The 19,597-nt window shown below is 38.5% G+C and overlaps 1 protein-coding gene across 11 annotated transcripts in view; it reads left to right on the forward strand.

Annotated features, from left to right (window-relative positions):
- The window catches only part of CUNH12orf42 (chromosome unknown C12orf42 homolog), a 222,365-nt gene that overhangs the window by 95,515 nt on the left and 107,253 nt on the right, over window positions 1–19,597 (forward strand). The window contains exon 4 of one of the 11 annotated variants that reach the window (XM_058425344.1): window positions 7,297–7,434. The exons of the other annotated variants lie outside the window; for them this stretch is intronic. The gene's annotated coding sequence lies outside the window, so the exon portion shown is untranslated. The remainder of the gene's footprint in view (window positions 1–7,296; window positions 7,435–19,597) is intronic. 11 annotated transcript variants of the gene reach the window in all.

The following is a 19,597-nucleotide window of genomic DNA, read 5'->3' on the forward strand; positions in this document are numbered from 1 at the left end:
GTGTTGAATCGAAGTGGTGAGAGAGGGCATCCTTGTCTTGTGCCAGTTTTCAGAGGGAATGCTTCTAGCTTTTGCTCCTTCAATATGATATTGGCTGTGGGTTTGTCATAAATAGCTCTTATTATTTTGAGATAGGTTCCATCAATACCTAGTTTATTGAGAGTTTTTAGCATGAAGGGGTGTTGAATTTTATTAAAGGCCTTGTCTGCATCTATTGAAATAATCATGTGGTTTTTGTCATTGGTTCTGTTTATGTGATGGATTACGTTTATTGATTTGTGTATGTTGAACCAGCCTTGCATCCCAGGGATGAAGCTGACTTGATCACAGTGGATAAGCTTTTTGATGTGCTGCTGGATTCGGTTTGCCGGTATTTTATTGAGGATTTTTGCATCAATGTTCATCAAGGATATTGGCCTGAAATTTTCTTTTTTTGTTGTGTCTCTGCCAGGTTTTGGTATTAGGATGACATTGGCCTCATACAATGAGTTAGGGAGGAGTCCTCTTTTTCTGTTGTTTGGAATAGTTTCAGAAGGAATGGTACCAGCTCCTCTTTGTACCTCTTGTAGAATAAGGCTGTGAATCCATCTGGTCCTGGACTTTTTTTTGTTGTTGTTAGGCTATTAATTACTGCCTCAATTTCAGAACTTGTTATTGGTCTATTCAGGGATTCAACTTCTTCCTGGTTTAGTTTGGGAGGGTGTATGTGTCCAGAAATTTATCCATTTCTTCTAGATTTTCTAGTTTCTTTGCATAGAGGTGTTTATAGTATTCTCTGATGTAGTTTGTATTTCTGTGGAATCAGTGGTGATATCTCCTTTAGCATTTTTTATTGTCTCAGTTTGGTTCTTCTCTCTTTTCTTCTCTATTAGTCTGGCTAATGGTCTATCTATTTTGCTAATCTTTTCAAAAAACCAGCTCCTGGATTTATGGATTTTTTGAAGGGTTTTTCGTGTCTCTATCTCCTTCAGTTCTGCTCTGATCTTAGTTATTTCTTGTCTTCTTCTAGCTTTGAATTTGTTTGCCCTTGCTTCTCTGGTTATTTTAATTGTGATGTTAGGGCGTCAATTTTAGATCTTTCCTGCTTTCCCCTGTGTACATTTAGTGCTACAAACTTCCCTCTAAACACTGCTTTAGCTGTGTCCCAGAAATTCTGGTATGTTATGTCTTTGTTCTCACTGATTTCAAAGAACTTACTTATTTCTGCCTTAATTTCGTTATTTACCCTGTAGTCATTCAGGAGCAGTTTGTTCAGTTTCCATGTAGTTGTGCAGTTTTGAGTGAGTTTCTTAATCCTGAGTTCTAATTTGATTGCACTGTGGTCTGAGAGACTGTTTGTTATGATTTCTGTTCTTTTGCATTTGCTGAGGAGTGTTTTACTTCCAATTATGTGGTCAATTTTAGAATAAGTGTGATGAGGTGCTGAGAAGAATGTATATTCTATTGATTTGGGGTGGAGAGTTCCGTAGATGTCTATTAGGTCCACTTGGTCCAGAGCTGAATTCAAGTCCTGAATATCCTTGTTAATTTTCTGTCTCATTGATCTGTTTAATATTGACAGTGGGGTGTTAAAGTCTCCCACTATTATTGTATGGGAGTCTAAATCTCGTTGTAGGTCTCTAAGAACTTGCTTTATGAATCTGGGTGCTCCTGTATTGGGTACATATATATTTAAGACAGTTAGCTCTTCTTGTTGCATTGATCCCGTTACCATGATGTAACGCCCTTCTTTGTTTTTTTTTTTTTTAATCTTTTTTGGCTTAATGTCTGTTTTATCAGAGACTAGGATTGCAACCCCTGCTTTTTTTTTTTTTTTTTTTTTTTTTTTTTTTTTTTTTTTTTTTTTTTGCTTTCCATTTGCTTGGTAAATATTCCTCCATCCCTTTATTTTCAGCCTATGTGTGTCTTTGCATGTGAGATGGGTTTCTGAATACAGCACACTGATGGGTCTTGACTCTATCCAATTTGCCAGTCTGTGTCTTTTAATTGGGGCATTTAGCCCATTTACATTTAAGGTTAATATTTTTATGTGTGAATTTGATCCTGTTGTTATGATGCTAGCTGGTTATTTTGCCTGTTAGTTGATACAGTTTCTTCATAGTGTTGATGGTCTTTACAGTTTGGTATGTTTTTGCAGTGGCTGGTACTGGTTTTTCCTTTCCATATTTAGTGCTTCTTTTAGGAGCTGTTGTAAGGCAGGCCTGGTGGTGACAATATCCTTCAGCATTTGCTTGTCTGTAAAGGATTTCATTTCTCCTTCGCTTATGAAGCTTAGTTTGGCTGGATATGAAATTCTGGGTTGAAAATTCTTTTCTTTAAGAATGTTGAATAATTGCCACCACTCTCTTGTGGCTTGTAGGGTTTCTGCCGAGAGATCAGCTGTTAGTCTGATGGGCTTCCGTTTGTGGGTAACCCGACCTTTCTGGCTTCCCTTAACATTTTTTCCTTCATTTCAACCTTGGTGAATCTGACAATTATGTGTCTTGGGGTTGCTCTTCTCGAGGAGTATCTTTGTGGTGTTCTCTGTATTTCCCGAATTTGAATGTTGGCCTGTCTTGCTAGGTTGGGGAAGTTCTTCTGGATAATATCCTGAAGAGTGTTTTCCAACTTGGTTCCATTCTCCCCATCACTTTCAGGTACACCAATCAAACGTAGGTTTGGTCTTTTCACACATAGTTCCATATTTCCTGGAGGCTTTGTTTATTCCTTTTCATTCTTTTTTCTCTAATCTTGTTTTCACACTCTATTTCATTAAGTCAATCTTCTATCTCTGATATTGTTTCTTCCACTTGATCAATTCAGCTTTGATACTTGCGTATGCTTCACGAAGTTCTCGTGCTGTGTTTTTCAGCTCCGACAGGTCATTTATGTTTTTCTTTAAACTGGTTTTTCTAGTTAGCAATTCCTCTAACCTTTTTTCAAAGTTCTTAGCTTCCTTTCATTGGGTTAGAACATGCTCCTTTAGCTCAGAGGAGTTTGTTATTACTCACCTTCTGAAGCCTACTTCTGTCAATTCATCAAGCTCATTCTCCGTCCAGTTTTGTTCTCTTGCTGGCAAGGAGTTGTGATCCTTTGGAGGAGAAGAGGTGTTCGGTTTTTGGAATTTTCAGCCTTTTGGGGCTGGTTTTTCCTCATCTTCATGGATTTATCTACCTTTGGTCTTTGATGCTGGTGACCTTTGGATGGGGTTTTTGTGTGGATGTCCTTTTTTGTTGATGTTGATTCTATTCCTTTCTGTTTCTTATTTTTCCTTCTAACAGTCAGGCCCCTCTGCTGCAGGTCTGCTGGAGTTTGCTGGAGGTCCACTCCAGACCCTGTTTGCCTGAGTATCACCAGCAGAGGCTGCAGAACAGCAAAGATTGCTGCCTGTTCCTTCCTCTGGAAGCTTTGTCTCAGAGGGGCACCTGCCCGATGCCAGCTGGAGCTCTCCTGTATGAGGTGTCTGTCGACCCCTGCTGGGAGGTGTCTTGCAGTCAGGAGGCATGGGGTGGGCAGGGACCCACTTGAGGAGGCAGTCTGTCCCTTAGCAGAGCTCGAGCACTGTGCTAGGAGATCTGCCGCTCTCTTTAGAGCTGGCAGGCAGGAGGGTTTAAGTCTGCTGGAGCTACGCCCACAGCCGCCCCTTCACCTAGGTGCTCTGTCCCAGGGAGATGGGAGTTTTATCTATAGGCCCCTGACTGGAGCTGCTGCCTTTCTTTCAGAGATTCCTTACCCAGAGATGAGGAATCTAGAGAGGCAGTCTGGCTACAGTGGCATTGCCGAGCTGTGGTGGACTCCACCTAGCTCGTACTTCCCAGTGGCTTTGTTTACATTGTGAGGGGAAATCCACCTACTCAAGCCTCAGTAATGGCAGACACCCATCTCCCACTAAGCTTGAGTTTCCTAGGTCAACTTTAGACTGCTGTGCCAGCAGCGAGAATTTCAAACCAGTGGATCTTAGCTTGCTGCTCTCCATAGGGGTGGGATCCGCTGAGCTAGATCACTTGGCTCCCTGGCTTTAGTCCCCTTTCCAGGGCAGTGAATGGTTCTGTCTCGCTGGTGTTCCAGGCACCATTGGGGAATGAAAACAAAAAACAAAAAACTCCTGCAGCCAGCTTGGTGTTTGCCCAAACGGCTGCCCAGTTTGTGCTTGAAACCCAGGGCCCTGGTAGTATAGGTACCTGAGGGACTCTCCTGGTCTGCAGGTTGCAAAGACCACGGGAAAAGCATAGTATCCGGAATGCACTGTTCCTCATGGCACAGTCCCTCACAACTTCCCCTGGCTAGGGGAGGGAGTTCCCTGACCCCTTGCACTTCCCGGGTGAGGTGTTGCCCTACCCTGCTTTGGCTTGCCCTCCATGGGCTGCACCCACTGCCTAACCAGTCCCAGTGAGATGAGCCAAGTACCTCAGTTGGAAATGCAGAAATCACCTGCCTTTCTGCGTTGATCTTGCTGGGAGTTGCAGACCCGAGCTGTTCCTATTCGGACATCTTGCCAGCCACTTGGTATGTTTTTATACCCAGTGATTTTCTTATTAGCTGATAAGAAATCATCACAAATGGATGAAGACAAAAGGACAGTAACAACATATTTTCCTTATTATAGCTGACCCCAGAGATACAGATTCAGTTTGTAGATTCATTAGCTCATTTCCACAGCATTTATTTTTTGTGCCCATGGCATGTGACAAATGGGAAGAGGCACCATGTGCAGGGGGATCTTAATCACTTTGGAGCTTGTGCTCATAAGGCTTCACTTCTGCACGGTGATTGGTGTAGATGCATTTCTAGTAAGTTAAGTTGCAATGTCCTCCATTCATTCATTTGCCAAAATGGCCCAAATGTCATCCAATACCCAAAATTATAACAAAAATATAAACAGAATAAATAGCATCATGCATTTACTTTGAAATCCATCTTCAGGTAATAGAGTTGAATACATTTTTATATTAAACAATAAAAAACTTATGTGATGGGTTATTTATAAATTTCAGTAGAACTACTCTGGAGTCTAATTCTCAACTTGTTATCTTTACAGGGGATGCCGAGAGCTTTGACTTCATTTGTAATGTTAAATTGCCATAATTCTTTTTTTGAAACTCACTAAATTTTAACTAGAGGCATGCTCTTTCTGCTCAACTTGGGGGAAAATCATATTTTAAATATCTGTCAAGTCTGTCGTCATTCCTCATAGAAATGTGACTAATTTTAAGCCTGAAAATGTTGATCTGCTCCGAGGAATGCTGCAAATGTTACTGAGTGAACATGCAATGGAAGCACATGTACAAACAGTAGAGCACAAAATCTTCTCAGAAGTTTCCTGGTGCATTAATACTGGAAGACTTGATTTGAAAATTTCCCATTCAACTCTACTAAAGAGTAGGGGATGGGGTGGGGAGAGAAAACCCACTTATCTTAAAGATTCATGATTCAAGCGCCTGATAGAATCTGCAGTTTCCATAGTGCTGGGCCCTAGATTTCCCTTTAATGTAATTAAGCCTCAAGATTTATGAATACAACAGGCCAGAACTTGATCCGTGTTCATTTTCAATTACTGCAGTGAAAGGGCTCTATCCAGATGTCTCTATTTACAGCATTCAGGCAGGCCAGACCAGGGGCCAAGGGGGGAGGGCCCACAAATTGTCACACTTGTTAATTCTTCACAGAGGATACTCAGCTGAGGTCCTGGCTTTGACCCTGTGACAAAGGGCTGGGGGTCCCAGGGCAAGGGCATCAATGCTTCCAGGGACAACACGGTGACCCATGGGGGTCACTCCCTCTGCTTTGTAGGTATTTGTGTAATAATGGGGTCCATTCCTTATTTTTATTTCTGTTACAGTTCTGGGGGCATCGAAGGAAAAAAACTGGCTCCAATGTGGATGTGAAAGACAAACATATATAATGAGAGCATCAACTGTCCCCTGGCAACAGTAACCATGATAAAATGCTACAGGGAAAATACACAGTATGCAGTGACCCACATAATCGGGCCTATTTTGGGAGCATTGTTTTATTTTTCTTTTGATGGGTGTTGTGTCTTTTTTTTTTTTTTTTTTTTTTAAGTTCCCAGGTTGCAATTTAGTTTTGTTGGGATTATTGGAACCCAAGTGTCTTTTTTTCTTGTTACAGTTACAGTCTTGCTTGTTTTGGAGCTGGTTTTCTACCACCAGATACCCACCTGCTAGGGCAGTCTAACATATTCCGTTTTTTTTCCTTTATTTTTGCTTTAAAAAATTTCTGTGCTTTCCATGGCCATTCTACAGGTTTCTTAGACATGTGCTAAGTGTTTTCTTACACTGGGACATTTGCATTGAGGTATCATTTTAAAAGGAAAATCCCACACAAAAAGCTTAGAAATAAGAGCCCAGCAGGGGACTCAGAACCACTAATGAAATGTACCACATCCAGTAAAAAGCCCCAAATCCTACTCCACACTTTTCCTCTGTGGCGTGTGTCTAGTCCATCATTTTATTTTCTCAACTCACAGGCCAGAGTCGTTACCTTGTGAAAAAGAATGAATTGGGATATTGCTTTTGTTGAACAATAATTGGCTGTTATATTAACGTGTGGCCCAGTAAAATGGAATTGTTGGCCAATTCTCTTCCATTTCAGAAGGTTGTTTCTTGAAAGTACTGCAAATCTCCTCCTTGATTAGCCCCTTTAAATCAATTTTGGATTTTTCTTTTTTGAGTCATGACCTTTACAGGACTCAAATTCATTTCAGTGAATTTAAAGAGATTTGAATAGAACAAGGGATTGTTCAAAAATAGGGCTTTCAATCAGATTTATCCATTGTTGCTTTTCTGAGCAACATCTTTTTTCTTTATTTAAGGAGCGATTTAATAATTCAATACTGAGTCTAATCAAGTTCAATACTTCATTATACATAAAGCTATCCCTCTGGCTCCAATGAATACATTTTAGATACAAATAATATAATTTCTGACCATCTTATTATTATTATTATTATTTGGAACATGAATGTAACCAGGAATATAAGACAGGCGAATAGGATTGAAATATTTTGCAATTAGTCATTCCTTCTGGAAAGTTGTTATCTTGACAATTTAGCAATTAATTTGTATCTTTTGCACACACACTTGTGCAGACATCAGATCTTTATTCCTCAGTTCCTAGAGGGAATTATAGCCCAACGGTGTGTTTCATAACAGTTGTTTTAGAACAGTATTGAAACACTACTCCTATACTGGAATATTAGTTCTTTTTTTGAGTCTTATTTAGTTCATTTGCTACTAGTTGATCATGCTGATATTTATTTATTTATTTATTTATTTATTTATTTATATTTATTGACAGGGTCTTGCTCTGTTGTCCAGACTGGAGTGCAGTGGTGAGATTATGGCTCACTGTAGCCTTAACCTCCCAGATTCAAATGATCCTCTTACCTCAGCCTCCTAAGTATCTGGGACCACAGACACACACCACCACACTCAGGTAATATTTTTTATTTTATTTTGTAGAGACAGGGTCTCCTGATGTTGCCCATGCTGGTCTCAAACTCCTGGGCTCAAGGGATCCTCCCGCCTTGGCCTCCTAAAGTTGTTATTACAAGTGTGAGCCACTGCACCCAGCCCTAAAATATTCTTACATTTATATTTATTTGGTTTTACTTTTCTCTTTGCCTCCTTTCCTCTCTTCTACATTATCTTCTTCCCTTCTCTATTTTTTCTCTCTTGTCATTAGCCCCTGGGCCTCTTGTGTCTCTGTAGCAGGCTAGGCACTGTGAGACAGAAGTTGCAAAGATGAATAAGACAGGCTTCTTGGTCCCCAGGACATCATTCCCAACTACACAATCTTCTCATATTGGTGCACTGTGATTACTTAAAGGTATTTTTGTTAGTAAGTTGTACAATAAAATAAAAAATTTTGAAAATATTTTAAAAATGTGTAGAATAGTTTCACTGTCTTCTCACTTTATACGATGCTTTCTTGAGTGGGAAGAAATAGTGGAATTAATGCTATTTTGCTGGGAATTATTCATAACCACAAATAATCCAATGGTTGTGTGAATCTACAATGTGTATAGTGCAAAAGAAATATGCAGGCCGGGTGCGGTGACTCATGCGTATAATCCCAGCACTTTGGGAGGCCGAGGCGGGCAGATCACGAGGTCAGGAAGTTGAGACCAGTCTGGCCAACATAGTGAAACCCTGTTTCTACTAAAATCAACCAGGTGTGGTGGTGTGCGCCTGAAATCCAAGCTACTTGGGAGGCTTAGGGAGGAGAATCACATGAACCAGGGAGGTGGAGGTTGCAGTGAGCAGAAATCATGACATTGCACTCCAGCTTGGGTAAAAAAAAAGAAACAGGAAACATGCAAAGTTTGAGAACCACTGCCTTAGAGAGTTTGCATTAGAAGGGGAAGTGCTGACATAAGCAGACAATTGATGAGCAGTAAAGGGGTACAGAAGGCAAAAGGAGAGAGACAAAACTGGAAGCTCATCGTGAGTGTACAACTTAGCAAAGATCTTGGTATCCACATCCTCACGTGGCAGTTTGTAAGATTTCCAAGTCTTCCAAAGAATCTTCAAAGGAAAGAAGCCCCCAGTGTGTACTTTTTCTATGGTTGTTTTTGTAAGTACAAAGGGTTCAGTTAGAGGGGTACTGCAAACCCACCTAAGCAGACAAAACCAAGTTGTTTGAAATGTTAATTATCAAGCTGTAGCAATTAGAAAATATCTATAATATAATGTTACATTGAAAAAACATATGTTTGCAATGAAAACAACTATGTAAAGTATGCCTATGAAGGACAATACAACTTTTCACCTCTGTAACATTTCCTTTCTAAAGAAATGTTTTTAAAAATGCAATTTTATATGATATCTGTATCATTTACTTGGCCACATGTTAATATAACAGCCAATTATTGTTTATGCAAAACAGCTATATATAGTATTATTACATAATTTTATACAATTAATCACAGTTATGGAAATTTTTGTTATAGAAAACCCTTTGCACACATTTAGTTTTGTGGCAGAAAACCTTCTGTATAAAGCCCCTGCTTGACTGAAACTGGAGGCAAATAATATCAGGGTTTGGACCCCAGGAAGCAGAGCTATGGTGAGGTATCCACACAAGGCGGCCAGGAATGGAAATGACTAGAGGGTGATTCTGAGCTAATATTCTCAAAAGGCCAAGGTCAAACTGGGGAAGTCGGGTTTAGTTAAAGGAGTGGACACAAATAGATCTGAAGGACTGGCAAGTGTGCTGAGCAGAGTTGGAGAATTGGAGAGTCCAGCATGGGGGACTCTGTTTAGGGACATTCAGAGATTCGGAGTCACTGGTCTTTATAGCCATCACCAACATGATCCATGGTGGGTTAGACTGGATTACAGGAGCAGCCCTGGGGAGGTGAATGACTTGTTTTCCCCGCTGCTTCCTATCTCGTCACCCATCTCCTCTATGTCCTGATTCTCCTCTAGTCTGTTTTATCCCATAACAACTTCCACCTGGTGCCCAAGGTGACCTTTCTAAAACCTATCTTGGACCACTTTTGGCTAAGATCAAGTATAAAACGTATCTTGGCTTAAAAATTTACACCTTTGCTTAAAACATGGTGACTCCTTATTGCCTTCAGAATAAATTCCAAACTCCTTTACAATTTTTTTTAAGGTTCTTTGCTGTCTCAACCCTGCTTCCTCTCCTGCTTTTATCTGCCTTAAACTGTTTCCTCCTTAGGCTGCCATCTCACTGAACTCCCTGTGGTTTTCTGAAAGAAAGATGATAGCATTTGTGCGTGTAGCTCTTCCTGCCTTACCTCATATTCTCATTTAACTTTCATCTAGATCTAAGTTTGGATGGTGCTTTCTTTGGGGAGCTTCCCATGATATCCCAAGACTGACCTAGATTTTCCCCCTCTGGTACAGCTGTTCAGGACTCATCTGTTTAATTCTTTTTCCCTGATGGGCTGAGACTACCAGAAGCACATGTGGAAAGAACTGCAGACCTTTGTCAATAGCAGTTATAAGATAAGCGAACTGTGTAATATGGCTACCAAAAAAAAAAAAAAAATTAACAGAATGTTACATACAGAAAATGAGCTTCCTAAAATAGTTTTAAAAACATTTTTTTTTTCTGCTTATCTGTTGATTGTAAACTGTTAGTGTTTATTGCAGTGATTACACTGGTTTCAACTGGCCCCTCTTCCTGTATCACAGTAGCTGCTCATGATCTGGGGCTTGTTGGAGATCAGATTATCTTCTTAGCATTATATGTTAGATGAGAGTAGGCTGTATGATCCTATCTAAGAAGACGGCATACCTGCTGGTATCTGGCTTTCATGTCTTTTGATTTGGATTCTAGGAGAACTGTGTTCACGAATTGATAATTCCAAAACCCTGAATTTTTCCGATGTGAGGATTACTCCATTAAAAGAACAAATATTTCTCCAGTCAGTGAAAGGAGGATTTGGTTAGGTAGTACTTTAGAAATAGATCTGGTTTGAGGTTAATTTAAATACCACTTCTATGTTAGTGGTAGAAATAAGAAGTTATTCTAAATAGCTCTTGGACATAGGGTAGAATAGCAAAGTTATCTTTTAAAAATGTCTTTGTGAACAAAGTTGAATTAGACAGAATTAGAGAGTTAATGGATATTCTTTGCTAGAATTCTTCAGTGTCAACTAACGTTGTAAAATCTGGTTTCTATTACTTAAATCTCATGTTAATAATGCCATTCATTAATTAGTCTAACCATTGACTCCTGTATACATTCACCCATTTATCCGTTGATTCATTATCTTTCTATCCACTCACTTGTCGGTCCAACCACTTCTTATCCTATCCATTTCTGCATCCATCCATTTATCTGCCTGGCAAATCTTGTGCAAACGTCTACCCAGTATAACTTTCCAGTTACTGAGAGGATTCAAAAATAATTAAGATAGTTTCTCCTCTCAAAGCGCTTAAAGGTTAATAGCAGTCTCTTAGGTAATTAAGATTGGGACCTGGATGCGGATAGGAGAGAAGAGAGTGGAAGGCAAGAGACAAAGTATGGATGCTGCCATACACATGGGAAAGTATAAAATGCAAAGGGAACAATGAGGTGTGTGAAAAGGTGTGTGCAGGGGAATATGGAGGCTAAGGCTGAAAGATGGTTTGGATAAAGGAGCTGAAGCTCTTAAATGCCAAATGGAGGAGTATGAAGAACCTCTGGTGATTTATGAGCAGGGAAAATAACACGAAGTTTAACTGCTCTTTAGGAAGACCAATCCAGGTCATTTTAGGGGATGGATTGGATGAGAGCAATTCGAGAGAAGAGGGAGAGTGGTTAGTGCTACAAGATAATTAGGTTTACCCTTTAAATCACTTACAGTATACAAACTTTGCCACAGTTAAGTGGGGGAATTTTCCCATTAAAATTACTCAAGTATTGTTCATATTTCAGAGACAGAAGAGGGAAGTTATGCCTATGTTACTCTCTTTAGTTTATGGTCAATGTTGACTGTCTTCTAAATATTGAAGAGAGTAATTTATATATTCGAACAAACTCTTCCTGGACTAGTACATTCAGATAGCTTTTATTACAGTGACATAGGGAAGATATGGAGTGAAGACGCAATTATCAAAGTCCATGTTTGAAAATAAGGGAAGGATAGGCCCTTTCTCTTAATAAAATAACATCAATCCATTCTCCTTGCATATACTAGTTGTAATATCTTTTGTGCAACTAGTGTAAAAACAAACATTTAACTCAGTTGCAAAGCTTGCTTTGAAGCATACTATTCAAGGTTTGGAAGACTAAAACAGAGGTGAAGAACTCTGTGTCAGTTCTCAAGGTCATTGAGCTGAAAGAAGATAAAATCAGAATTATGTAAAGTATGGAACAGGAGATACTTTTAACAGAGAAGATAGAGTGTTTGTAAAATAGTTGTGTCAGGGCAAAAATATCTATCTTTGTGTTCCTGGAAGCAAACTTTGTTTTTTAATTGTCTGCATATAGTAATAAATGTAGCATGTATGTGAATAAACACAATACTTTTTGGTGGTGGTCTCGGGTGGGATGCTTTAATGCTTTCTTCAGTCTCAAGAGGATGTTTTATTCCCATGAATTTATCATTCCTGTATTGCCTTGTTGAAAATTACCTATCTAAATCTCTCTGCAGAGTTGCTCTGTGGCCATCACTGGATTTCCAGGCTCTCAAGAAAATGTGTATATTTTTCCAGTATGTTGAGCTCTGCCCAGTGCAGTGGGCCACTCACTTCTCCCCATTCCCTATAATGCACTAAACCTTTTGGTTCACAGAATGTTCTCTCAGATTTTGTGAGCTTCACCAGCTCTCCAAATCAGCTGAAAAACTGGGAGTCACAACCCTTTTTTTTTTTAACCTACTTTATTTTTATATCAATTTTTGCATTATTTTATGAAAATGTGCATACCCCTACAGAATGACATAAATTTTGATTAAAATGAAAACAAGCAACAAAAATGACACCTAGCACACAGACCCATGTGTTGCACAAGTTGCACATGTACACATGTATACACACTCAGTTGCAGAAAGGCCAATAAAAAAAAAACCACTAAACAAAGACAATGGTGCCTCAGTAATCACCTGCTAAATCATGTAGACCCATCTGAAAAGAATGAGGAAACCTATAGAAAAAGGCAGAAGAGTTTTTCTTCTTGGAAACAGAAGGGGAAAAAAAGAATAAAATTTGGCACTTTATCAGCATAGCAGCTGTGCCTGTCTCCACAAGAAAACACCATCCAGCAATTCATGAATTCATGTTAAATAATTGCTCTTCACGTAAGGTGACTATTGTGTTCTGTCCCTAATTATGAATATCTTACAGTCTGATTTTTGGCACATTTACTCCTGTTTAAAACCAAATTAAACTCTGAAAACATATGTTACTGTAAAGCATGAGTCACAGGCGGCCATGGCATTTTGTAGAACGTTATTCAGCAGCTGTCTTAAAAATCAAAAGCACTTGATATTGATTTCTATTTTCATTGCATTGTGATCTGAGAGTGTTCTTGGTATGATTTCAATTTTTAAAGATTAATTGAGACTTGCTTTATGACTGAGCATGTGGCTGATCTTAGAATATGTTCTGTGTGCAGATGAGAGAATATATATTCTGTGGTGGTTGAGTGGAGTGTTCTCTAAATGTATATTAAGTCCAATAGTTAGTCAATTGCTGAGTTTAAGTCCAGAGTTTCTTTGTTAGTTTTCTGCCTTGATGATCTGTCTAATGCTGTCAGTGGGGTGTTGAAGTCTCCCAGTAGTATTGTGTGGTTTTCTAAGTCATTTCCTAAGCCAAGAAGAACTTGTTTAATGAATCTGGGTGTACCAATGTTGGGTGTGTATATATTTAGGATATTTAAGGCTTCTTATTAGATTGTAGCTTTTATCATTATGTAATGTCTTTCATTATCCTTCTTAATTCTTACGGTTTAAAGTATTTTTTTTTCCTAATATAAGAATAGCTGTTCCTACTCTTTTTTTTGTTGTTGTTTTCTGTTTTCATGGTAGGTCTTTCTCTATCCTTCTACTTTGAGCCCACGATGTTGTTACGTGTAAGACAGGTCTCTTGAAGACAACAGATGTTGCGTCTTATCTTTTTATCCAGACTGCTATTCTGTATCTTTGAAGACAAGGATGCCCCTCTCACCACTCTTATTCAACATAATACTAGAAGTCCTAGCCAGAGCAATCAAGCAAGAGAAAGAAATAAAAGGCATCCAAATAGGAAAAGAAGAAGTTAAACTATCTCTCTTCACTTACAATATGATTCTGAGTCTAGAACGACTCTGCCAAAAGGCCTCTAGATTTGATAAACAACTTTAGTAAAGTTTCAGGATGCAAAGTTAATGTATAAAAATCAGTAGTATTTCTATACAGCAGCAACTTCTCGGATGAGAGTGAAATCAAGAACACAATCCTACTTACAATAGCCACAAAGAAAATGAAATATATCTAGGAATACAGCTAACTAAGGTAGTGAAAGATCTCTATAAGAAGAACTATAAGACACTGCTTAAAAACATTGGATGCAACACAAATAAATGAAGAAATATTCCATGCTCATAGATTGAAAGAATCAATATATTAAACATGGCCATACTACCCAAAGAAATGTACAGATTCAATGCTATTCCTATCAAACTACCAATGTTATTCTTTGCAGAATTGAAAAAATGATTCCATGGATCTGGGAAAGGACTGGTATCCAGAATCTGCAAGGAACTCAAACAAATCAGCAAGAAAAAAACAAACAATCCCATAAAAAAGTGGGCTAAGGACATAAATAGACAGTTCTCAAAAGAAGATATACAAATGGCCAACAAACATATGAGAAGATTCTCAACATCACTAATTAACAGGGAAATGCAAATCAAAACCACAATGTGATGCCACCTTACTCTTGCAAGAATGGCCATAATTAAAAAATAAAAAAATAGATATTGGTATGGATGTGGTGAAAGGGAACACTTTTACACTGCTGGTGGGAATGTACAGCCACTGCAGAAAACAATATGGAGGTTCCTTAAAGAACTAAAAGTAGAACTACCATTTGATCCAGCAATCCCACTACTGAGTATCTACCCAGAAGAAAAGAAAATCACATTTTCACATACATGTTTATAGCAGCACAATTCATAATTGCAAAAATATGAAACCAGCCTAAATGTATATCAACCAATGAGTGGATAAAGAAAATTATAATGATGTATATATAATATATACATACACACACATACACACACACCATGAAATACTACTCAGCCATAAAAAAGAAACAAAATAATGGCATTTGCAGCAACCTGAATGGAGTTGGAGACCATTATTCTAAGTGAAGTAGCTTAGAAATGGAAAACCAAACATCACGTGTTCTCACTTATAAGTGGGAGCCTAGCTATTAGGACACAAAGGCATAAGAATGATACAGTGGACTTTGGGTACTTGGAGTGAAGGGTGGGAGATGGGTGAGGGATAAAAGACTACACACTGAGTACAGTGCACACTGCTGAGGTAATGGATGCACCAAAATCTCAGAAATCACCACTAAAGGACTTATCCATATAACCAAACACCACCTGTTCCCCCCAAACTATTGAAATAATAATAATAATAATAATAAATAGAGTAAATACCAAAATAAAATTCATATGGAATGAAAAAAGAGCTTGTATAGTCACAATAATCCTAAGCAAAAAGAACAAAGCTGGAGGCATCACACTATCTGACTTCAAACTATACTGTAAATCTACAGTAGGCAAAACAGCATAGTGCTGGTTCAAAAATGGACACATAGACCAATGGAACAGAATAGAAAACTCAAAACTGAAGCCACACACCTACAACCATCTGATCTTTAACAAGACTGACAAAAACAAGCAATGGGGAAAGGACTCCTTATTCAATAAATGGTGCTTGGATAACTGGCTAGCTATATGCTGAAGATACTTTCACCACCTTTCACCATGTACAAAAATTAACTCAAAATGGATCAAATATTTAAATGTAACAGCTCAAACCATAAAAATCCAGAAGACAACTTAGGAAATACTCTTCTTGACATTGGCCTTGGCAAATAAGTTTTGGCTAAGTTTCCAAAAGCAATTGCAACAAAACAAAAAATAGACAAGTGGGGCCTAATTAAACTAAAGAGCTTATGCACAGCAAAAGAAACTATCCACAGAATAAACAGAACCTACAAAATGGGAGAAGATATTTGCAAACTATGCATCCCACAAAGGCTAAATATCCAGAATCTATATGGAACTTAAATTAACAAGAAAAAACAAATAACATCATTAAAAATGGGCAAAGTATATGAACAAACACTTCTTAAAAGAAGACATATAAGGAGCCAATAAATATATGAAAAAATGCCCAGCATCGCTAATCATCAGAGAAATGCAAATCAAAACTATGGTGAGATGCCATCTCACACTAGTCAAAACGGCCATTATTAAAAAGTCATAAAACAATAGATGCTGGTGAGACTGTGGAGAAAAGGGAATGTTTATACACTGTTGGTGGGGATGTAAATTAGTTCAGCCACTGTAGAAAGCAGTCCGGAGATTTCTCAAAGGACTTAGCTACCATTCCTCCAAGCAATCCTATTATTGGATATATATTCAAAAGAAAATAAAGCAGTTTACCAAAAAGACATGCGTACTTTTACGTTCAACACTGCACTATTGACGGTAATAAAGACATGGAATTAACCCAGGTGCCCATCAATGGTAGACTGGATTTTAAAAATGTGGTACATATACACCATGGGATACTATGCAGCCATAAAAAGAGTGAAATTATGTCTTGGGCAGCAACACGGATGCCGTTGGAGGCCATAATCCTAAGTGAATTAACGTAGGAGCAGAAAACCAAATTCTGCATATTCTCGCAAGTGGGAAGTAAATAGTGAACACACATCTACATAAATATGGGAACAATAGACACTGTGGACTACTAGAGGGGAGAGGAAGTTGGGGAATGTGGGTTGAAAAACTACCGATCAGGTACTGTGCTCAGTACCTGGGTGACAGGATCTATATCCCAAACCTTAGCATCATGCAATATTCTCATGTGACAAACCTGCACATGTACCCCTTGTATCTAAAATAAAAGTTGGAAAAAACAAATCAATGAGCTATATCTGCTATATGCTTATGATGTGCCAGAGGAAATACTAACTGATATGGACTTGCTTTGGGGAGTAAAGTGGGGGAGGCATGAGCTTTGCATTCAGGGGTTCTGGGATGAGACCCCACTTTATCACCTCTTACCAGGTGTGATGTCTGACTGGGTGTAGGACTTGCTTCCTTGGCCAGAAAATTTAGGCCATAACCTCTTTGGCTGTTCCTTCTCTGGGAAGGTCCTACATTCCCAGAAGTGGAAACCATCAAGGAACAGGCTGCCTAATGGCTTTGGTACCTCAGTCCCATGTTTTCATCTAGTGGTAGGGTTGACTGGTTTGAGGGACAGGTGAGACAGTGTGAATGTGTAGTTATATAATGCATTAATTTCATTGCCCTGGCTAGAATCTGCAAGAAAAGAAAGGAGTCTATAATATCCAGAAGTTTTCAAACATACATGCTTGAATTTAAAATCTAAACAAATTATTCCCCCTTAAACATTAATATTTTTATTTATCTCCTCTTTTGACTGTTTATGAGGAGGTCTGGACAATGTGTATGGCAGTCTTGCAGGGCTGCCCTTTTTGATCAAAGTAGTCATATTTATCACCACCTTTCTAACCATATGATCACATTTTCCTTGGCCATATTCATTGCTAGCCATGCTATCCCCTTTTTGAAGAAACCAAGTGCACACAACTCTTACTATGCTTCTGTGGTCAAAAATCATGCAAGAATTATTTGCTTACTTTCATTACATTTCATAGACACCATTTGGTTTTAAACCAACCTTTGTTTTTTTTTTTTTTTTTTTTTCCACTGTCCTTGTATATTTGGTTCTCGTGCTAGGGGATGGCTGCCTTTTCCATTGTTAAGATGGCTTATTTCCAAAAAAAAAAAAAAAAAGGAAATTTAACTTGATGGTATTTGTTTATATTACTGTTTCACTCATCATTTTCTCTTATATCTACTTCATCAGACTGTGATTAAAAGAGCTAGCTTATGTAAAATGTCTGGAACAGAGTAGGTGTTTGATAAAAGGTTGCTTTTGTTAATATTTACTGAAGGTCACAGAGCTAGCAAAAGGATGAAGAGATGAATGAAGTATGTCAGGCTCCAGGGCCCATTCTTTACCCATCTTGAACAGGATACATCCTCCCATGGGAAAAGGAAAGCCACATTTGCTCCTTGATACAGATCATTGATCTCTTTCAAATGTGTTTTTTTTTTGTTGTTGTTGTTGTTGTTCAGATGGTGTCATGCTCTGTCACCCAGGCTGGAGTGCAGTGGTGCAATCTTGGCTCACTGCAACCTCTGCCTCCCAGGTTCAAGTGATTCTCCTGCCTCAGCTTCTTGAGTAGCTGGGATTACAGGTGCCCACCACCATGCCCAGCTGATTTTTGTATTTTTAGTAGAGACAGGGTTTTGCCATGTTGGCCAGGCCGGTCTCGAACTCCTGACCCCAGGTGATCTGCCTGCCTCAGCCTCCCAAAGTGCTGGGATTACAGATGTGAGCCACTGTGCTTGGCTGTCTCTTTCAAATTTTATTCCAGTTTACCTGATAAACACCTTCGCATGTGTGTATATCACAATACTATTTATTTGATTATTACTGTTTAGTGGAGTTAAAACAATCTTAGTGTTTAGTTGAAATGCAGTTTGATAAAAATGGGTTTGGTGTTCAATATATTTCTCATTTCACTTCTGAACTATGACATTTTACTTGTGCTGATTCCAAGGTTAAAAACTTAAACTCAGTTAAAACGTGAGTCTTCAGAAAGAGTTTCAGAAAATGTACTTTATCCTGGGTTATCAGATGGTGTTTTGCCACCTTGGTTGCAAGTCCTGATGTGGCACCTTTGTTGAGTGTAGTTTACTTTATGCTCTACAAACTCAGATCACTGTAATTAGTTGCCAGTGATCATTGCATTGGTAACCATCTTGGGCTCCTCTATAACTTATATTTAGAGTAAAAGTATGGTATAGCCTTCAAATAAACTTTTTAAGTCAATTTCTTTCTCTCTGCCTGTCTCCCTCTGTGTATGTGTGTGTGTGTTTGTGTGCATGCATGTGCACACATGTATACATAATTGTTTTAATCTGTTCAGGATGCTGTAACAAAATACTTTAGATAGGGTAATTTATAAACAACAGACATTTATTGCTCATAGTCCTGGAGGATGGGAAGTCCAAGATCAACGCAAAAATAGATTCAGGGTCTGGTGATGGCTTGCTTTCTGCCTCAGAGATGCCTTCTTTCTGTGTTCCTCCCACGGCAGAAGGAGATAACCAGCTCCCCGGGGCTTCTTTTTCATAAGGGCACTAATCCTATTCATGAGGGCTCCACCCTGATGACCTAGTCACTTCCCAAAGACCCTACTTCTTAATAACAACACATGGTATTAAGGGGTTGGGGATTAGATTTCAACACATGAGTTTTGGAGAGATACAAACATTCAGATTATAGCAATAATTGTTTGTATCACAATTTTACTTTTTGTGCTTTTACTTCTGCATAGTAACTATATTTTATTGTATCTGACAACATTATATCAAATGAAAAAAGTAGAGTGTCATGGTAAGAATACATACACTGCTACAGTTTTGCATAATAAAATTGATAGTAAGTTCCCTTTTGATTATGATTTTTTAAAGCTTTTGCATATTAAGAATATTAATAGAATTAGCTATATAGTTCTATTAGAATAATGTTATTACTAAAAGAGATAGTTTTTTTATATATATAGCAAATTAGCTGCATATTAGCTTGATATGATGATGAGGCTGGCAAATGAATCTGCAGGTGTGCAGCGCACTACAGCATCAACAAGGGAGGATGGAAACAACTGCTGTCTAGTATTTTTCTGTACACGTCTTGAAGGAAATTAAGAATAGTAGTAAAAGTTATTGGGGTATATTTGGAGGCACTGTGGGCACACATCTTGGTTTAAATCCTCCTTGTTTGGTAACTGAGTATCCTTGGACCTATCATCTAATCTTT

This window comes from Hylobates moloch, unplaced genomic scaffold (assembly GCF_009828535.3).
Source record: "Hylobates moloch isolate HMO894 unplaced genomic scaffold, HMol_V3 SCAFFOLD_12, whole genome shotgun sequence".
Lineage (NCBI taxonomy): Eukaryota > Metazoa > Chordata > Mammalia > Primates > Hylobatidae > Hylobates > Hylobates moloch.